Below are 21,998 nucleotides of genomic sequence, written 5' to 3'. Positions count from 1 at the left end.
AAAAACGACACTAAGAGAATGTTAAGACTGCACAGTTAAGCACACGTGCCAAAATTAGGGTTGCACACACAACCTTTTCTCTGCCCCTTTGAGACTGTGTGTTATCATGTAATTTTTTAATTACAGGGTCACATACTGTTTCTCATATAATATATACCTTTTTTCTACACTCTTAAATTGTATAGCATCCTACAGTGATTTTTCTACTGACTTTCACAGTAGCCCAAAATATGCTTACTAGCAAAGGACTTGACACGTAGCCACTCAAGTTTATGGTAAGTATGAGTGAGGGTGGGCAAATGTGTGGGAAGCTGTGTTGATTTGTGCCTGGGTTGTGTTGTGCTGGGAGATTTTGGTTGATTTGTATTGGTGGCAAATAAGGGGTGTGTGCTGGGGTGAGGGACTATCTGTACAGACGCTCCCCGGGTTACGCAAACCCTGACTTACGGAAAAAGTTCCGTAAGTGCTTTTTTTTTTTTGCGCGTAATTGTCATGTATACGTCCCCGACTTATGCAAAATTCGACTTACACAAGACGTTCCGGAATGCAACACTTGCGTAAGTCGGAGAGCGTCTGTATTTGGACTTGCTGGTTGTGTTGTTGTGTAGGTGGTTGTGCTGATATGTGAGGTGGCAACTAGGCACAAGGGTGTGGCAGTCGGGCCAAATAATCCACCATTGAACCAATTCACCAATCCAACCAATTAAACTGTAGCATCCAAATTAGCTATTGAATAAGGGTGGTAATTGGTTGAGTTATCTCTGATATCACAATGGTCTAGTACTCTTGGCACAGCACAGATACACACCTTTCTGTAGTTGTACACCAATTGTCAAGTCAAAGTAGCTGAGAACTTCAAAATTGGTTGGTAACAGACTGCAAAACCCCCACTCCACCCCTTCCATGAGGCCCCACCCTGCCTCTTCCTACCCCTTCCCCATCCCCATTCCAATCCCTTCTCCAGAGTCCCCACCCCAACTCCGCCCTCTCCCTGCCCCCATTCCAACCCTTCCCCAAATCCCCACCCCGGTCCCACCTCTTCTCCACCTATTCCTCTGAGCACGCCATGTCCCTCCTCCTCCCGCCTCCCACCTGGAAAGTCCTAAGTGCCGCCAGACAGCTTTTTGATGGGGGGAAGCGCTGGGAGGTAGGCAGAGGAGCGGGGATGCGGTGCACTGGTGGGGAGGAGAGATTGGCTGCCGGTGGGTGCAGAGCACCCACTAATTTTTCCCCGTCGGTGCTCCAGCCCCAGAGCACCCACAGAGTTGGCACCTATGGCGGGTCGCAGGAAATAAATCCGTGGGCTGCATGCGGCCCACAGGCCACCTGTTTGAGACCCCTGGGCTAGAGATTACTAGACTAACAACTTGCAAAATTTCATTAAAATGTAATTGTAAAACCCAGAACCCTAAAATTGTGCTGATGTTTGCTTATTTAGGCAATTTTTTGCTCTCATGTAATTTACAGAAAGACCTAGCCAGGCCAGTACTTTTTGTTCAACATGTGTAAAACAAGAAAAAAAAACATGTTTGCCCCAGGCTTGAGCTGAGCCTTGAAGTCTTTCCGACTGAGGTACACATAAACCCTCTGAATAGGAATTCATAATAAAAGATAATGCTGCCAGACTCAATAACCAGAGCAGTACAAACTGTGCCATTGTTAGTAAATTAACTTGCATTTTGGATTTTAATTATAAAGCTTCCTATCCCTCTCTAGGACTGAGAGAGAGAAAACAGTAGTGGCTGCAGTCAGTGCTCTTAAGAGTAATTGCAGTTATTTAGGACCCATAATTTACCCTCCTTTTATTGCACTACTTCTGCCTCCTGCAGATGAGATTCTGCAAAAAAAGTCCACTATCTTTTCCCTAGCACAATTTATTCTCCATATTTCAAATTCTGGGCTGTACCTTGCAATGAAACCTACGGTCTGTCTGTTTAGGTACCTATGTACAGGGCCAGATTAAGGCAGGGGCTTTAGGGGCTGCAATCCAGGGCCCCAGCTCAAGTGGAGGGCCCTCAAAAATAAATCATAGGCAACTCTGGGCTGCTAAAAGTCCCGTGGTGCAGCGGAGCGCTCAGGCAGGCTGCCTGCATGCAGTGGCCCCACACTGCTCCCGGAAGCAGCTGGCTCCACGCGCTGCCCCTGCCCCCAGAACCATCCCTGCAGCTTGCATTGGCTGGTTCTCAGCCAATGGGAGCTACAGGGGCAGCACACAGAGACACGCTGTCTCCCTCCCCCCAGCGGCCGCAGAGACGTGTGAGCAGCCAGCGGCTTCCAGGAGCAGCGTGGGGCCATGGCATGCAGGCAGCCTGCCTAAGCCCTGCTGTGCCGCCGGCTGGGAGCCGCCTGTGGTAAGCGCCTCCAGGCCAGAGCCTGCACCTCGCACCCCCTCCTACACCCCAACTCCCTGCCCCAGATCAGAATCTCCTCCTGCACCCAAACTCCCTCCTGCACCCCAATCCCCCTGCCCAAGCCCCTTCCTGCACCAAACTCCCTCCCAGGAAAAATACTTGTATACAGGGGCCCCACAAAATCTAATAGCCCAGGGCCCACAAGAGAGTTAATCCAGCTCTGCCTATGTAGCCACTGTCAGAGATTCTGAACACCTCCTGCAGTATCTGAACATCTCAATGGAGTCTCACAAATTCCATTATCTTCTCCTGAGCCACCTGAGATGACAGTGAAGATACTGGAATCAGTCAGCCTGGGTCACTATAGTGCTATGTCAATTCCCTTAAATGGATTCTGAAAGCATCTGGCAGATGGAAAAGTAACAAACTCCATGAGTTTTTGCTAACAGAAAACTCTTCTGTTCAATTCCAATAATGACAACTTTGCATGTAAAGGTGTACGGTCAAGAAAGGCAAGAGGGAAGATGGTTTGAAAAGGACCGCCCATTACAGGCAGCAATTAGGCTTATTATAGTGGGGAAAGATCACTTTTTTAATGTATTTGCTTGTATATAATGGAATTACACCAAGGATGAATGAGCCACAGTAAATGCCCTGGAAGCTGCTCTACATATGCTTTGGTTATATGAACCAACAGGGAAGTTTTCATTCTATCAAATACAGATGTGTACATTGTACTGTAAATAATTTGTTACTTACAATGTAAAGGGACATTATCAAGTCAATTTGGCCTAAACTTGCGATTGTGTTAACAAACACACTATTACTTATCACACTGCTCCAGATCACATTTTTACATCTGCAGAAGCAGGAGCAAATAAAATAGTTCCACCACACACAAATATCAAGAGTGGTAGAAATCGGAACAGATGTAATGTGAATGGCAAAACTGAAAGGCTAGTTTTGAACTTCCATAGTGAAAACAAGTGTGTTCCCAATATATCCCACCTGGGATGGAGCTGGTATAACGCCAATTAAATCAGATGCCATAGATGAAAGGGCTTGACTCTGCCTAGCAAAGGTATGAAATGTTGCACGTATAAGCGTGAGATAAAAACTGAAGAGCAGGATAATTATGGTCATATGTTCAATGCTGGCAAGAACAGACTAGATCACAACGTAGGTTTCTTCCACCTCTAAGTTATTCACCATGGATGAATTATAGAGACACTCACCCCAATGCAAACAAGTATGAGGGAAACATCAATCCCCTGCACCTCTTACATACCATGAGAATGTTACTTCTGGAAGGAGGCTTGGGTCTCCTTACAACACACTGGAAGAAAGTATATCCTGTTAACTGACTTCAGGATGGCAGCCAATGGCTCATTACAGGCTTTGGCCATGTCAGTCTGCCAAGGCTATTTATATCCATTAGCATGATGGAATGCTATTTCTAATTTTTTTTTCCAGCCCTGGAAGAGAATATGAATGAGAGCGAAACATGTTCTTTCAAAGTCTTGGGCCATTAAGTTGCCCTACCTTGATGAAGGTGAACAACAACAAAACCGGGGTGGAAGGTATCACTGTTAGAACTCCACTGAAACCATACACCATGGAGGAATCCGGCCTAGACACTAATGGCTTGATCCTGCACAGTGCAGGGGTGAACTGTTGTGCATGTAATTGTAAGGTAAAGAGTGGTGATACTGTGTAGTGGGAAAGCTGACGAGAGGTTGCTGTTGAGCAGATCAAAGACAAGAACATGTAGCTATGCATTGCACTAGGATACTGAGGATCACACTGAAGTCCATGTCTCCTGACACTTGTCTATTTTCCACCTACATCTCTACATTTCCTTGAGATTGAGTGAGTGGGAGTGCAAGGAACTTGAGACTGACTTCCACGCATTGTGAAGGAACAAATCTGTGCTCAACTTTATTTCCCGAGTGCACAGCCTTTGTGCACCACAAAAGGAACTGCAGCGTCAAGACCATATTTCTTAGCCAGCCATAATTAACACATTGATAATATATTGATGTGGGAACAGTTTGGAGCCAAGCATTACACACAGTGGGTCAAACACTGAAGTCCTCACTCAGGCAAAACTCTTATGGCCAGAGTAAGCTTTGTAGGATCAGACCCATTGGGTAAGCAATTATAGTTGTTAAATTGAGCTTTCAGTGGTGAGGTTTGTTACTCAAACATCATCAGTCTTTGCTTGGCCACTAGACAGTTCAGATCCTTGTAGTCACAGTCTCCACTGTAAATTGCTAAAGCTGTTCCAAAAGACCCGCTCATCTATTTTGCTTCTCTGTAAGGACAGTAATGTAGAAATTAGTTTTGTATGCGGAATTTCTGGGAAAGTAGTTTTGCTTCATGCTACATTTTACACAGAAAAACTAAAAGGCATAATTAATTGATTATCTACTTAAAACTGTAAGTATTCATATAAACCTCTAATTGGGTGGTTGGGAATAGCAGAATTGCAGTAGTTCTTGAATTTTTTGTATCCTGCTGTACATGATTAAGTGATGAGAGACTGAAATGTAGAGAAAAACTGGATATTACTAAGTTGTCTTAGTAGCAAGAAGGTAAAAAGAAACTACCCTGTTAAGGGTATCCTAAACATCATATTAAAAATATTCCTCCATATATTGAAACATTCTTTATCCAAGTGAGTATCTGTGGAAACATTTTTGAGGTTTTGTATTTGCCCAGATCTAAAAACAACTCAGGCCTGTCCAAACTGATCAGTGATTCTGGTATTGCAAACATTTGTGTGGTATTTGTTTTACATTTCTCCATATCATTCCAAGGAAGGGATCATATTAGATACAATACTGGCAGCCAACTAGTTATTTAGATGCAGATTGTTAAACTGGAGGGAAAACTGAAAATAAGTATCAGTAACTTAAGAGTAAAGAATGTTACCAGAGCGTAGTGACCTTTAGAAAAACTCTCAGAAATCCAAGAAATTCAGAGTTAAGTTTCATGTACCAGAAGCTCAAATATTTGAAAGTATGGAACAGGACAGGCAACAACCCCCAAAAAACTCTGGCCCTCTAGTGATGCTCTTCATGTGGTTTCTGGAGCTGGCAGTGACCATTTTCTGTGTAATGGATGCCCAGCTAGAGCTTAAAACTACCCTCCCCTAATGGAGGACAGCTGCTCTCCCTCAGGGCAATTCCTTACTTGGGCACAAGAAGGGTGCAAATTTCACCTCCCTGCACCAACAGCAGGATGACTTCAAGACCACCATTTCCATTTCAGTGTATGTAGCAAATGTAATTCACCTGCTTATGGGCTGTGCTTCTGAGAGGAATGAAAATGCCAAACACCTTCAGGTACCCATGGTGTCCAATGAAAGATACAGGTTGAGATTTTCAAAACAGTATAGGGGTTTAGTCCATTGAATTAATGGTTCCAACCAGGGCAGGAAGCAGAAGTGCCAAAGTATGGCACTTGCCGAAAGGCTGGTCTCAGGACATTGGCAGTCCATTGGAAGCAGGATATAAGTCTTCAACAAACCCCAGTTTGAAGAGGTCACCAGCCTCATGAGGGTGGAAGAGTTTGGTAAGCAACTGAACTTTAGGTGCTTGTCCAAACTGAACTGAATTCTCCATTTGGGGTCCCCTCCCTCTGTCTTATTTCAGTGCATCCCATCTCTAGTTGAAACAGAATAAAACACCTGTAAAATGCTCTCTCCCTCCTCCAGTGAGCTGTTTCAGTCCTCTTATTTTGGCTTTCGTCACTTCTCTGTCTTTAAAATTAGTATCAGGAAGTCTTTCCGATGTGGGTGCTCAAAAGCTGCTCTGCCACTTCATACATGTGGTCTTTAGCCATACACTACATCTATTTTATCTTCTTGTTTGTCTGTCCTTTTATAGTCTCCTGACAGTCTTTGTCCCTCTCTGCCTGCTTTTTGCACCTCTGGTTAAATGGGTGTCAATTTTCTCTCAGTTCCCCCTGGGAAATGTTCAGCAAAGTACTTATTTGTCCCAGTTCTCTGACAATCATGCAGTAACTGCAAGTAGTAAAAATTATTCAGAGAGATTTTCTTTGACAGCTCAGAACAAAAGCCTCTGTTCTTTCCCACATAGAACAAACGTGCTTATGCTTATGTTGCACTGTTAATTACAGCAAAAATTAACATACACAAATATGTCCATTAATTTAATGCAGTGTTACACTACCCCAGTTATTAAGACCATATCTTAATTTCTTTCCCCGTGACTAAATTGTGGCTCTCATATGAAACAAGAACTGGTTACAACAAACTTAATTGCTGTTTGAACACACAAGTCTATTATCACTTGATGTTTGCTAATGTAACCGGTGGTTAGAGTTTATATTTCAGAGAGAATTATTGTTTATTTTCCTCCAGCATTACCTAACATTAGTGAATTTAGCCCATCTGGAAATATAGCAAAGGGAATATTTGAATTCCCATGCCCATGATCAGAGCTGGTCAAAATGTTTTGCTGGAACAAAAGGATGACAGGGTGTGAAAGACAGAACGTTTCATTTCTTTTGAAATGTTCTGGTTTTTAAAATGTTCTCAAGAAAAACAAAGAAAAAATAATTTCTTATTTTTTGGCAGAAACAGTTCATTTTCTGACTCTCTCAGCTCATTGCTCTTGTACAAAAGCACTGGGAATCCCCTCAATCCTGTTACTTTCATTAGTGTGGATCCACCTTTTAGGCTGAGGTCATTTTGATGGTGTTGCCTCCCCAGTGTGGAGGCTATGAATGATTAATAGGGGGTAGGGGATCTCCTTTGCTTGACAAGTTTCCAGTTTGAGGGGCAGCATGAGTCAAACTAGGGTTATTTTGCATGAAAGTCATGCAACCTTCATTGGCCCTCTGCGACAACCCTCATGCAGGAAGACTGTCAGTTTGTTGGCTGAAGGCATCTCAGGCTATCAGAGGAAAAAGCATATTGATTTCAAATAATTTAGATAAAAATTCTTTTATTATCTGTCTCCATTCAGAACAAACCTGACACAAAAATGGGGTCGTTTCACCTAAATATGGTTACTTAGAGTTTTAGGATTAGATTTAGATAAGTGTGTGTGTGTGTGTGTGTGTGTGTGTGTATAGCCACATAAACTTACAATTTAAAAGAACATGGAGATTTTGTTTTATTTTTTGTGCTGTGCCTGGCTCTTTAGTATTGGTATGAGGTTGCTGCTTGTGTGTCAGAGGTGCCTAAAGGCTCTAGATAGGGTACTTTCAAATCTAAAGAAAAAATCTCTGTATATGCTATATATTAATTTATACCTTAATTTCTTTTGTTGTTGTATCCTTATTTAATACCCTACCTATACTACAGAAGAAAACATCTGTTCTATGTTCTAATTTCAGTTTTAAAATACATTCATTATAGGCACACACACATTTACATATAAACTATATGTATGATATATACGTGTGTATATAAAATATTTGTGTAGGTTTTAAATTAGGATGTAGAGCTCTACAACTATGTATGTGTGTATATACACATTAAATTAGAATGCCCCACAGATAATTTACTTGGTATCCTAATCTTTATACTAATATCATAGCATAAAATTTAAGGTATACAATAATGTATGTAGCATTTCTTGGTGAAGGGTTACAAGGTAGTTAAGCAGAGGATGTAGGCATTCAACACGGTATAGATCTATCAGCATTAGATTAGGACTGTAGATTTTATAGGAAGTTTCCAGATGGTTGAGTGCTGCTGAGCTCCTGAAAGGGTCAGATTCAGACAGTGATTTTATGACACAGGATTAGAGACTGACTACAACCCCAGGGAACAAGGCTGAGTCATTGGTGGTGATGAGGAGACTAACTCAAAGCCTAATTTCAGAAAGCACAAGGGAAGACAAAGCACTCTTGTACTCTTGTTTACTCTTGTACTCCAACAAAATACCAGCATTTGCACTGAATTCCTTTCTAATGGAAAACTTGGGCCAGGCGTGTTTGTACAGCACCTAGCACAATGGGATCCTGGTCCATGACTAGGGCTCCTAGGTGCTACAGTCATATAAATAATAATTGTGATATGATTTCATGCCTGTTTGTCTGACTGCTGATTATTTAAATCTTTCTTGGTGAGCTAGACTAGGTTTTTTGATCATTTATCTATAATGTTTCAGCAAGCCTGCATACCTGGAAGATAGTTACACTGATAATCAGTTTCATATATCCTTAATTGTAGAATTATTTTTGTACACGACAGGGGTATGAAACAAACCCACACAATATTATACTAAGTGCTCTAAGGGAGTTCTTCCAAGTATACCATGTATATAGACTGCTTAGCATAGTGGAAAGGAGTCTCTGTCCTCTTCACAGTTGTTTCTTCCACATCTAAGTGCCAACGAAATTATTACCCAGTCTCTCCAGTTCAGCTTAGTTGCCAGTTATTTAGTCTGTGGAAAATTGTTCCAGCAGGGATTCTTTATTTAGACCCTGTGTTTACTTTGACATGGCAGCATGTGCATCAAACATATAAGGAAAAAGGCTGCTCAGAAGAATTAGCTGGAAAAATGCAGATGTCAGAGGAGACCAATGCTTTGCATGCATCTGGAACTCTAGCAGCTAGGTCTGCTGTGCTGATGGGCAGACTGCAAAAAGTTCAAAGGTTTGGTTGCGACAAGCACTGAACAGTTTGGCTGCTAACACAAACCTGAAATGTTGAGGCTCTCTATTACTTCTTGTGACTTTTTCTGGAGCTTTTTTGCCACTAAAGTCTACCTGACATCCCATAATAAGCCCCTTAATTCTGCTATCAAGACACCTGAAAACTTCTTTGATCTCCCAGATCCCCAGCATCTACTAATCTCTTTCCATCAGTGTCTGAGTCCTGGCCACCTTGCTCTCTACCTTCATGACAAACTCCAAATTCCTAGCCCCTTGCAGTCAGGCATCCCAGCCACTGTTAATGAAGCTGAAGGCTCAGCTGTCAGAGCAGCCTTTCCCCTCAAGCTGATGGCTCTCTTCAGATTTTCCATGCATCAGGGTCTCTCCTATCCTGGGCACACAAAGCACATTGCACATCATAAAGAGTACAGTTTACCAGCAGACTGCTACAGCTTCACTGATACTTTACAACAGTACTGGGGCCTTGAATGAAGGTACTTCCTTTATGTGAAATGGTCTGAACCATAAAGAGGCGTGGGTTTGAATGTGATCACAGTCTGGGCTGCTAATGATCCCAATTTAGCCCAGACGATACCAAGTTTTTGCCCTTGGTCCTAGATCTTCCTGTATGTTTTAGGAAGCTGGGACCTGGGTGGGACTTTATTCACAATTCTTGCCTTGGACTAGTTAGTAGAACCAGTCACTGTGGCTATCAGATCCTGCAGCTCTTGGTGCTCCGCTGCTGTGTTTGTTGTCCTCCCCCGCCAACTTCACTGGAGGGAGAGGAGGAAGCTCCCTTGCTTGTCTGTCACCCTTTGCAGGAGAAGCTGTTTCTTCTCCCTTCAGGGAAGTGGGTAAAGAGAGAGACAGGAGATACCCTTGGGAAGACATGACAACTAGCAGAAGGGGTGAGGGGAAGCTTAGGAGAGGAAGAGGGAAGAGATGTCCCACAGCGATGTTGGATGGAGAAGATGCCCCTGAAGAAGCAGGAGTGGTGGGCAGTCAGTTCAGAAATGAGATCTTTATGAAGGGGCTGAATGCTGCAACTTTAGCCTGAGGATATTGATACCCCTCACTAGAGCACGCACAGCCCTCTGGTAGCCTGCAAACTCTGGCTTATTTGAATTTGGTTCCTGGGATTTTTTTCCAAGTGTTGTCAACAGTGAGTTTGGGCTGGCTCTTATTTTAGCCAGCCTACCCATCATTTTTCTAAAACTCGAAAGGATGCACCAACACTTTCTTCCCACCACCACGGTTCTCTGTTGAGATCAAGAGACACAAAAACAACCCCAAGTCTGCCATTGATTACAATAAACTCATAAACATGGAGTGGGTGGCTAGGACAGCCCAGATGTGCGGAACCATGTGTTGTGACCAGAAAATTCACTGCGTATTATAAAATCTAGGGGCTCATGTGGTCAAGTTAACCAAGCATAATGTGTTTGTTGCATACCAACAAACAGCTATTGGAAGGCTATTTTTGGATTTCCAGATGTCTGTTGATTTCAGCCTTTTGTTTTACTTGCTGTTAAACTACCAGATGCTGAGAAGTCTGCCATGATTTGCTGAGTGGAAGCTCTTCCCCAGAAAGAAAACACTGAAAAACTTCCTTCCCAAGCAAGAATATGCTATTTAGAAAGTCACTCCCTGACATACAATTCCATACCCAAAATCTCTGATTTGCTTTTCCCTTGGTCCAACAGAACCCAGGGGCCAGATCCTCAGCTGCTGTAAATTGCATAACTCCACTGACTTTAATAGAGCTATGGCAATTTATGCTAGCGAATGACCTGACGAGTCTTTGGATCTTTAGTTCATGCTGTAAGGCCCATCTGTTATCCTGTAGTCTTGGAGGAGAAGGGACAAGCTGGAAGGTGTGTGATTTTGAGGGGAGAGGGTCTTAGTCGTCTGGTTGAGTATTGATAGTCTCAATGAGTTGGTTATCAGTAAGGAATTGACTAATATTTTATTTGTTTAAAAATACAAAAAGCTTTGGTAAGATTAGGGCTTGTTTTATTGTGCCTACATCAAGAGTACAGACATGCATTTTAAAAGACTAAAATAGATTACTAGAAAGGAGACTGTCTAGCAAAATCACAGAAGGAATACTTAGCTGAAGAAGGCCAGAATTTTTTTTGAAATACTTTGAGAAAACTGAAAAAGTTGGCTTTTCAGAGATTTTTCTTTTTTTCAGTGGAAAAATGGAGAAAGAAAAAAAAGGGGGGGGGAGTACAATTAAGGGGAAAACTGAAAAGGGAAAGATTTTTATATATTGTGTCAAAATTGGAAAAGTTCAAAAAAGTTTCCATGAAAATTCTTGGGAGTGGGGAGTGAGGGCTTTGTCTAAATGAAGCTCAAATGAAAAATTTGGACCAGCACTAATATTTAAGTCCAGTTTATGTTTAAGTCTGAAAGCCAATGGGGTGCAAGCATGGAGAGACCTTGTGTTACATGTGCTTGAAATAGACATGGAATGCAGGAAGAGAATTGGGTCAGCAGCAGTCATCTGGCCTGCATAAATGCCCATAGCAAGGACATTTAGAAACACCTGATTGTAGTGGAAATAATGTGATTGAATAGAATTCCTTAGCATAGTTTTATACTTTCCATAAATCATTTGTGACTGTTTTTAGCAGGCTAAAGAGTGAATGAAGTGCTACCACCGAGTAGCAAGTAGTTTACATGCAAGGCTCTTTCAGATACAGGGTAAACACCCACACTTTGCACATATGTGGACAGGGGTTTTTGATGTGGGTTACAGCAGCACAGGGAGGGCAGTTTATAGATAGTTCAATTCCGCTGGCTGCCAGGGGTGATGTAAGATGCGAATCATTTTGGTTTTATTTTATCCAGAGCTCTGGCTAGGTGCTCTTTTATTACAGCAGAAACCCAAACAAATCTATAAAATACAGAGAGCACAAGCCTCCTCCTGATTGAAATCAGTGGGAGTTTCACCATTGCCTTCCAGGAGAGCCTTACTGGGGCCATAAATCTGTGTAAATTCATTTGTAAATGTAAACCCTGACTATACCATTTGTTGTGTGCAGGTGGACACATGCACCCATATGGCGCATGAGTCAAGATACTTGGTTGCACTTGGCTCACATTTTCAAGGTTATCTTCACAAACCTCATGGCTAGAGACTTAAGTCAAGCTCGGGTTCTTGAGAGACTCAAAGATGAAGAACTGAGTCATCAACCTGGTGTAATCTGTGCCAATTTGAGCCCTGTGGCAGGTGTGACCTGCCAGTGTGAACAAGGCAGTCAGAGAATGGGATGATTCAGCATGTCCTTGTTGCAGTCTCTCCCACAGCTGAGCATTTTTGGAGCCCCCAGCAAAAACTAAAGTTGCATTGGGCACAATTCTTGAGGGAGACAGTGGAACACTCCTTTTATGGCAGGTAAATCCCCTTGGGATTTAAAGCAGTGGGCATATCTGGTCTCAGGGATGCAATTTACACCTCCCTGTATTGGGGGTGGTGGTGGTAAATCAGGCCCTGTTTGTTAGCTTAAAGCTTTAAGTTTCTCTTTTAATGTCATTAAAATGTAAATGAATTAAATGTAAAGAAATACATAGTACCACATGGAGGCTAAGATATGAATAACACAAAGGCCAGCAAATTCAGAGATAAAGTTCCCTCGATGGTTTTAATCTTGCCTCTTGTGCATGTGACTTTTGCCATTATACAATGAATATTATACAATGAGGTCGGGAAAAAGGAAGCAGGTTGTAGAGCTGAGGATATTGTGGGGAAGCCAGAACTCTGATTATTCCAACTTTAGTGTAATGAAAGGATCAGTCTTAACCGTGCATTAACATAGGGTACAGTAGAAAAGACGCAAAACTATGTGACGCTGTATAGAATCTGGGGGACACTTGATATTATGAATATCAATATTGTAAAATTGCAATGAGTTATGCCAGATATGCTGTGATAAGGGTGGGGGGTTCCTTTTATGGACACCAAGCCAGCCAGCTAGCTATAAAATCCCTCTTTGTAGCTGTTCTCTACTTACTTTACCTGTAAAGTGTTAAAAAGTCTCACTGCAGGCATAGGTAAAAGGAAGTGAGTGGGCACCTGGCCAAAAGAGCCACTGGGAAGTCTAGAACTTTTTAAAATTGAAACAAGACTCCCCTTTGTCTGTCTGTTGTTGTTCTCCAGAGAGAGGAGACGCAGAGCAGGAACAGGGCTAAACTATGCCATAGAAAGCTTTAAGCCAGGTATGAAAAACCATCAGATCATACCTAGAGACTGCTTATCTGAAACCCCAGATATGTAAGTAAATCAGGGAATGTCTAGGAAGACGTGATTAGGGTTATTTCTTATTGGCTTGTGGACTCCTCTGTGCTAACCCCCCAATGCTTTTGTTTTGCTTGTAACGATTAAGCTGGAACTCAAGAAGGTTATTCTTGATGTTAAATTTTTGTAAGTGGGTTTTTAAAATCTAGCAAAAGTCTAAGTTCCAGATGTATTTTCTTTTTGTTTTTAATAAAATTTACCTTTAGAACAGGATTGGATTTTTTGTGTCCTAAGAGGTTTATGCATATGTCGTTTAATTAGCTGGTGGCAACAGCTGATTTCCTTTGTTTTTCTTTCTTAGCTCTTCCCCGGAGGGGTGGTGGAAGGGCTTGAGGATACCCCACAGGAAGGAATTCCCAAGTGCTCCTTTCTGGGTTCTCAAAAGGAGGTTTTTGCACTTGGGTGGTTACTGCAAGAAGCTGTAACCTTGGGAGTTTAATACAAGCCTGTAGTGGCCAGTATTAATTTTTAGAATCCTTGCGGGCCCCCACCTTCTGCACTTGAAGTGCCAGTGTGGGGAATCAGCCATGACATATGCCATGTAAGAGATCTACAAAAACGTTATAATTTGCCAGATATGATAATCTCATTTATGTGTTTGTATCACCTTTGTATTATGAGTTAGTTATGTATATATATGTCTGTATTTGAAACTTGTGCTATGCTTCTGGGTGACAACCCCAGACAGTTTGCCATTAGCTCTGCCTAGCCTGCTTGAGGCACATTAATGACCATCAGCTATACAATGAACCCATTGAGAGAAGGCAGAGGATACACTTTATGACTCAGCAAGGCATGCATAGGCATGTCTATGGACAGAAAAGGCTTCTAAGCCATGTGCTGGGCAGCTTGTGTTGGAAACAAAGAAAGCACCAGCCACATGGCAAAAAACTATAAAAGGCAGCTGCATCTTCTCCATTGTCTTTTCAATCCTGCTTCTCACCTCTGGAGGAACTTTGCTACAAACTGAATCTTTGAACAAAGGACTGAATGACCCATCCAAGCTATGGATGTATTCCAGAGGGCCTTTCAAGCCAGCAAACTCACCACTACTGCTAGAAACCTGATATATGGACTTTGAAATCATTGTAAGTATGTGGCTGTTTTACCATTTAGCATCTCTCTTCTTGTTCTTTTTTCTTTATAATAAACCTTTAGTTTTAGACACTAAAGGATTGGCTGGCAGCATGGTATTTTGGGTAAGATCCAAACCTATACTGGCCTGGTAATGTGGCTGACCCTTTGTATATGTGAGCAGAGTTATTTTAAATAACTTCTCAGTGTACTGGACCTAGGTGCTGACTGGGAGCCAGAGAACTGGAATGCAATAAGGGGGCTGGATTATTTCTTTTTTTGCTTCTGGATAACCAGTGTGGGAGAATCAGAAGCACAGTTTGTGACTGGTTAAGGAGTTTAACTTCAGTGTTACCCACCAGTCTTGGGCGTATCTGCTCTCCCTGTTGCAGCCTGCCCTGCCCTTGACATTTCCAGTGATGACTGCCCCAGGCACACTGGGTCACACCTTATATACACACACACACACTCTGTGTGTGTGTGTGTGTGTGTGTATAGATATACATATATAAAAATATAAAATTTAGAGGGTGCATGGTCTCATGGACAGTATAGGTATTTAGGAGTCAAGGATTCCACTCCCACGACTGCCACTGACTCACTGTATGACATTGAGTAATGGGGCACTTGGGTAGGATTTTCAAAACCTCCTAAGTGACTTCAGCTTCTAAATCCCCTTTTTAAAAGTGACAGATTCCTAAGTCCTTAACAGTACGTCTACACTGCCAGCCAGATCGGCGGGTAGCGATCAATCTATTGGGTATTGATTTATCGCGTGTAGAGTAGACGCGATAAATCGATCCCTGATCACTCTCCTGTCGACTGCTGAACTCCAGCTCGGCGAGAGACGGAAGCAAACTCGACGGGGGAGCGGCGGCCATCGATCCCGTGCTGCGAGGACGCGAAGTAAGTGATTCTAAGTCGATCTAAGATACGTTGACTTCAGCTACGCTATTCTCGTAACTGAAGTTGCGTATCTTAGGCTAGGTCTCCACTATGGGGGTGGGGTCGACTTAAGATACACAACTTCAGCTACGTGAATAGCGTAGCTGAAGTTGCGTATTTTAGGTTGACTTACCTGGCTGTGAGGACGGCGGCGAGTCGACCGCAGTTGCGCCGCTGTCGACTCCACTTCCGCCTCTTGCTGCGGTGGATTTCTGGAGTCAACGGCAGAGCCATCGGGGATCGATTTTATTGCATCTTCACTAGATGCGATAAGTCGATCCCCAATAGATCGATTGTTACCCACCAATCTCACGGGTAGTGAAGACGTGCCCTTAGATCGATTGCCCCCCCCACCCCCAGAGTAGACCAGGCTAAAGTCCCATTGACTTCGGTGGGAATTAGGTGCCTAATCTGTTTAGGCTCATTTGTAAATCCTCAATAGGTGCCTAAATACTTTTGCAAATTTAGCCCCATGCCTCAGTTTTCCCACCCGTAAAATAGGGATATTATTTGCCCAATTTTGAGAGCTCCTGATGAAAGGCACAATGTAAGTGCAAAGTATAATCCCTTTTATATAAAATTTCCAATTAACAAAATCCTAGTTAACAAGAAAGACAGTAACTTTTAATTTATATGAATCAGGCAGGTTCTTTTTCACTCAGATTATAAATTGTAGTTTATTTTACAGCTGATAAATATTTCCCAATAGAATTAATTTACTGAGAACCCTGTAGGCAAGCCATGCCGCCCTAAGTCTGACTTGCGTCTAAATGTTAAATAAAGTCTTAATATACACTGACTACCCTAAAGGTATCTATCTCTGCATATATAAGAATAATTTAACATACAGCGCAGTACTGTCAGCATCACTGGTATATAACATATTACCTGTGAATATGCCGTGAAAGTTTTTGATAAAAGAACAAACAGAACTAGAGATAAACAGCTTCCATGAGTTTCTGCAGCTCGGTTTATTTAAGCAGTTGCAGAGACAGCATAATGGCTTGCCGTTTTTCCAATACCTCTTCCATTTCATTATGTATTCTCTATAAGCCTGAAAGATGTGTTCCACATTATTTATTTTACACTGATGGATCTAGAAGAGCTATGTTAGCATAGGAACCTGGTGAGCCTCCAAATAGTGTGCAGTCTTAGCACTGCTGCATAAACATTACACCCATAATGCGTTGATGAAACCAAAAATTAAGATGCTATTGCCAGATCAGATTTTAGCTTTGCACAGAATTCCTCTTTGTTTGTATAGATCCACCATCTCCTCCCTCCACTGAAAAATACATATATATTGTGGTAGAAATAAGTGACTTAAAAATGGATTGCCTCAGAAAAGCTGTTGAAAAAGCCCTGGTTAATTCTACATTTTATTAATTTCTGATGGGAAGAACTTGGGACAGTTAAGGGGTTTAATAATTCAAGACTGTAGTTTACATGGAGTTACTCCATGATTTTTTTTTTGAGAGAGAGAGAGAGAGGAAAAATGTTAAGGGAGGCATGAAAAAGCACTGCTCTGATGGCAAAACAAATCAAACCTTGATCAATATTGCTGTGGTCACGTTGCAGTTTAGTAGACACCGCTGATGTGTTTTGAATACAGTTTGAAATAAAGCCACATTGTCCTCTGCTTTCCTGATGTTTTGTGGTAATGAAACCCATGTGAAGTCATTTTTGAGTCAAGAAAAGAACTGTCCTCATTCTACTATTTTCTTTTCATATCTCCTTTGCGGTGTTGCCAAAATTGCAGAGGAGGCTCAGAAGCACAAATGATTGAAGATGATCTAAAGCCATCCCAGTGAGGTCTTAATGACTTAGAAATGGGATTCAAGAAGGCGTTAGTCAAGTAATATTTTGGGCCATTGATATTTTCCCCACGCGTACACAAGCTAAAAGTGAGGGAGTTGGGAATAAAAAACCAATCTAACTATTTAGATCATCATAGGCTCTTGCGTGGTGATTTCTATCACTGACAAATTTTCTATCATATATAAAAGCCTTGTCTTTCTCTTAACAGAATTATTTACATCCATTTAAACCTTTCATTTGCTCATTCATATCGTCAAACAAGTGTAATCACTCAGATTAACAGAGTTTGTATGCAACGTAAAGAAATTCTCTAATGGCTGGTTGGGTGTCAATAATTAGGAGACAACCACCACATGTTTGGTATTTAGGGACAGCACAGCTATCTACTTCCAATCTTACCAGGTGGAAGCCCCAACCAAGTACAGGGCCCCATTTTGCTTGGTACTGTACATATATAGTAAGAGACTGTCCCTGCCATGAATAAATTACATGATAGCCAAAGCTGGCAGGGTGGGATACAACCTACAGTACAAGAAGATGGGGAACCTAGGTACAAAAAGATTTAAGGATTTGGTCAAAGTCACATAGGAAATCTGTACCAGAACAGGGAACTGAAACCACATCTGCTGAGTCCCCGTCTAGTGCCTTGACCACAAGACCATCCTTCCTCGACAGAGTTCCCCAACTCCCTCAATCCACTCAGTGAACTAAAACCATAATCTAGCTCATAGTGTGTATAATAACATACCTCTTCACCTCCTTTTGATTACCTGCTGCTATCACTTTGGGTAGCAGTACATTACACACTTGGACTAACAGTATTTGCATTGCAGAAAATTAACACTAAAACATGAAAGCATCCATCTCCTTTCAGAAGAATATTATTGCTTGAGAAGCCATTCCTATGGTGCACACATACTGAACAATAACGTCCTCCTTTGGGTTTGAGCGTAAGAGAAGCAATTTTCTGCAATGGGTGGTCACAGATGAAAATGTAATGGTAACTAAAAAACCTAAAGTATTTAAAACACTCTGAATTTTCTTCTGGGTCTTTAAGTTGCGGAACTTCAGCCAGTTGCGAGCTGTGTTGTGCAGAAGTAATATGATTTCCAGGCTGTAGATCTGGTTTCTGCAACCTTGAAAACTTGATAAAAGGTGAGGAATGTTTTTGTCTAAGAATTATGATCTCCAATGGCTAGATACACACTCAGCTAGACAACTGCTCCCCATTTCCATGGAAAGCCAAGTGATCGGGTCAAAAGCTAGTGGGAGCCGTCCAGTCCACTCGGCCCCTGGCTCTCCATGCTGTGGGAGCTGGGGTGCTGGCTGGCTGGCTGCCCAGCAGCCCTCTCTGCCCTGCTCCCCATACCAGGCTGCCTCAGCATGACTGGGTGCTCGCCAGGCAGTGGGGGCAGCACAGCTCTGAGCTGTGCCCCTGACATGCTTTTGCCTCTCCCCCAAAGGAGCCTGGTGCCAGCCAGCAATACACCCCAGAGCGTCAAATAGTTTGAAAACTTCTGTTTGAAATGGAAGGCAGAAATCTAGGGGGCACATGACCATTTTTCCACCCCTGTGGCTTTGTACCCTGGGCAGCTGCCCGACTTGCTCTGCCCCGGTGAGCACACAAATTAGGATCTGTTTATGCAGTTTCAATTAAAGACAAAAGGTGGTCTTGTGGTTAAGACACCTTATTGGATTTAGGTTATCTAGGCTAAATCTCTAGTTCTATCACAGACTGTGATCTTGTGGTAGCCCTATAATCTCTGTGCTACATTATCCCCATTTAACAGAAAGGGAATGAACACTCCCCCCGCCTTGTCTATTTGAATCGTATGTTGCTTCGGTCAGGGACTGTCTTATGATGTGCATATACAGTGCCTAGGCTCATTGGGCTCTGGCTGGAGCCTCTAGCCACGACTAATACAGATAACTGGTGCACGTGCACTGGGATATTTGCATGAACAAGTCAGGAGTGTGCACTTTCAAAAGGTTGGGCCTACATGTCTTACTTGTAAGAAAGACATTCAGAGCTACTTCTCACTTTGCCCTTTTACAGGAAGATATTGACCGTTGGATAAGGGTCAGGGCCTATGCGTGGGTTTTAACACTCTCCACTTCTGAGGAGACTATATTAATTTTTTTTAAACTTTCTGCTGGTGATTAGTGTTATACTGCACTTACTAGGCTTTCCTCTGTATATGGGCTACAGAATTCCCTCTTGCTCATCACAGGCTGAGACTGGCTTGGCGGATGACAAACAGCCCCAAAGTAGAGATCCCATATGTTAGTTAACGATTAAACTGCTAACCAGGTGGCAGTTTAACTAAAGTCAGTCCAGAAAGCAGACCAGGGCCAGGAGATGCAGACAACCATCTGTCAAGTGTTAAGGTGAAGATGCTTTATTTTTCTGGGGTGGATCCTCCTAGCACCCTTTGGGACTCTGGAGTCACAGGTATCTTTAGCCCCATCTCCGTGCCTCCCTTCCAAAGGCTTCAAATCATGAGGACCTTCCCTTCATCCAGGAAGGGCTGAAGACAGCTCCTTCCAGATCCTGTCAATGCCATTTCCTAGTCCGGCCAGAGGAGCTGTTACAGAGCAATAGGAGATGCTTCCATCGCCTGCAAAGGACAAAATTTGGACCTGCAAGTATGAAAGAATGAATGCATCATAAATATGTGCAGGGGTGAGGATATCCATTATCCCTATTTGCTTAGCACCATCACTAGTTTCTCCCTTGTGGCAGATGGTTTTAGAGTGGTGACAGATGTGATTTTCAAAACAAACCTAAAATTTGGCTCAGATTCAGAGCCCTTTTGGGAATATGGTGAGAATCTCAGGTAAATTTGGGGTGAACCTGAACCCAGGTGAGGGAATCGTGGGATTTGGGTAGTTTTGACTCAGGTTTGCTTTGACTTTATGGATTCACTTGAATGCTAAACTCAAAGCAAAATTTTGAGTGTTACAAACCAACCCCAAAGATGTTTGAAGGCACCTTGACCTGAAACCACCAGGTTTTGTGCAGCTCTGCTCCACTCCTTCCTGCTACTAGAGCAAATCACATCATTTGCCAGATGTTCAGCTTGCAAACTTTCTGTGGTGCACAGTGGAACGTCAACGTGTTCAATGGAAAAAAAAACCTCCTGCAGCTGTGCTTTTCTCAAACTGCATTTTTAATACGGCCATGGGTTTATGCAGGCAGTGCTAATTACGTAATAAAAGTCTAACTTTTAATCCTAATTGTACTTCTAATAATTCATTTTCAAAGTTTTTAATTAGTTTTAGATGTAATAATATTCAAGAAAAGCCCACTTCAGAGAGGAAAAAAAACACCTTCAAAATTACACCACGTACTTTCTCACAAAAGTCTTTATGATACTTGTTTTTATAAGCCATATTCCTAAGAGTAAAGAGATGGGTCTGAAAAAAAACCCCCCAGTTCCAGAGCCTCTGAATTGGGGGACAGTTTGGGAATCACATCCCAGTCTCACAGCTAGCATTTCTCTGTCTCTGATGGGCTGAAACACTCTTAATCCAAACTCAGCCAGATTGTGAGTGGTATAAAATCTAGATCTATTGTTACGGGTCTGGCTCATCCTACTTAGACAGGCTATAACACTTGCCTGACTTTCCTGTTCCAGGTGTACATGTGGACTCAATCATGTGATAGTGACACAGAAAGCCTAGTCAATGTCTTGCCTCGAGGTCGGTTTGGTCACTTGCATTATGAAGCTGAGTTGTGTCTTTTTGGTCATTTTGTAGGACTCCACCTTTCATTTCAGCTCTTGTCTCCCATTGCCTCACCATACCCACATTCTGGCCCACTCATCTTGGGAACCACTGAAGCCCCTCACGTACCCTTTCCATTGCATCAACCTGCAAAGGACTTCGGGACTACAGACTCAGTCACTTTGTTCCTAACAATGAATGAAGAACATTGTATAATTCCTAAACTTACTGTCTCTGCTTCATTGTAGAACTCTTGCCAAGCTGTCCCATCCACCCTGCCTGCCTGCCACAGATTTAAAGAAACAGTACACATCTTCACACAGATTTGTTTATATCAAATGATTTAGTAAAAGGAATTAATTTTCTTTTTGTGGGTGCTCTCCATACAGTATCCACTCTATTTTTCTAGATAAATACTCAGGGGCAAATTTTGCTCTCCATTTTGCCTGTAGAACCCCTACTGATTTCATATAGTACACTACAGTACAGCTACAGCTACTTTTCTACTGGAAACAAAACCACAAACTTTCCCTAGTGTTTGGAAAGTCAGTTTGTGACCTGAAATTTTCCTAGTTATTAGTTATACTTTGTGGTTGAAGAGTGCTTGTGACTAGTTTGGATATTGTGCTAGAGGACAGTCATTGTGAGCCAACACTTTGGGATTCCTAATCCATAAATATGATGGATCCTGTTACAAAGCAGATATTTAACTCTGGTTGCAGCATGAAGACACCATTGCAGAACCCATTCCATTGCACAGGGCAGCACTTCTTGAGCAGTATTAGGATGGGAATGTTCAGCCTATCATGTCAACTCAAATTTTAAGGCCAGAAGGGACCATCATGATCATCTAGTCAGACCTCATTCACATTGTAGGGCACAGAACCTCACCCAGCCACTACTATAATAGACCCAAAACTTCTGGCAGAGTTACTGAAGTCCTCAAATCTTGATTTAAAGACTTCACATTACAGAGAATCCATCATTTACTCTAGTTCAAACCAGCAAGTGACTCATACCCCCGCTACAGAGGAAAGTGAATAAAAACCCAGGGTCTCTGGCAATCTGACCCAGTGGAACCAACCCCAAATATGGAGATCAGTTAGACCCTGAGCATGTGGGCAAGACCCATCAGTCAGACACCTGGGAAC

General features: G+C 42.4%; 1 long non-coding RNA gene across 1 annotated transcript in view; it reads right to left on the bottom strand.

Annotated features, from left to right (window-relative positions):
- Nucleotides 1-16,034: 16,034 nt before the first annotated feature.
- LOC135973584 (uncharacterized) overlaps nucleotides 16,035-21,998 on the bottom strand; it is a 29,473-nt gene continuing 23,509 nt past the window's right edge. Inside the window, exon 3 of the long non-coding RNA XR_010590487.1 lies at nucleotides 16,035-19,761. This is a non-coding gene — a long non-coding RNA (uncharacterized LOC135973584). The remainder of the gene's footprint in view (nucleotides 19,762-21,998) is intronic.

The sequence above is a fragment of the Chrysemys picta genome, chromosome 9 (assembly GCF_011386835.1).
Source record: "Chrysemys picta bellii isolate R12L10 chromosome 9, ASM1138683v2, whole genome shotgun sequence".
NCBI classification, from domain to species: Eukaryota; Metazoa; Chordata; order Testudines; family Emydidae; genus Chrysemys; species Chrysemys picta.
Note: the sequence above shows the minus strand (reverse complement) of the source record. Positions and strands in the feature narration are given on the sequence as shown.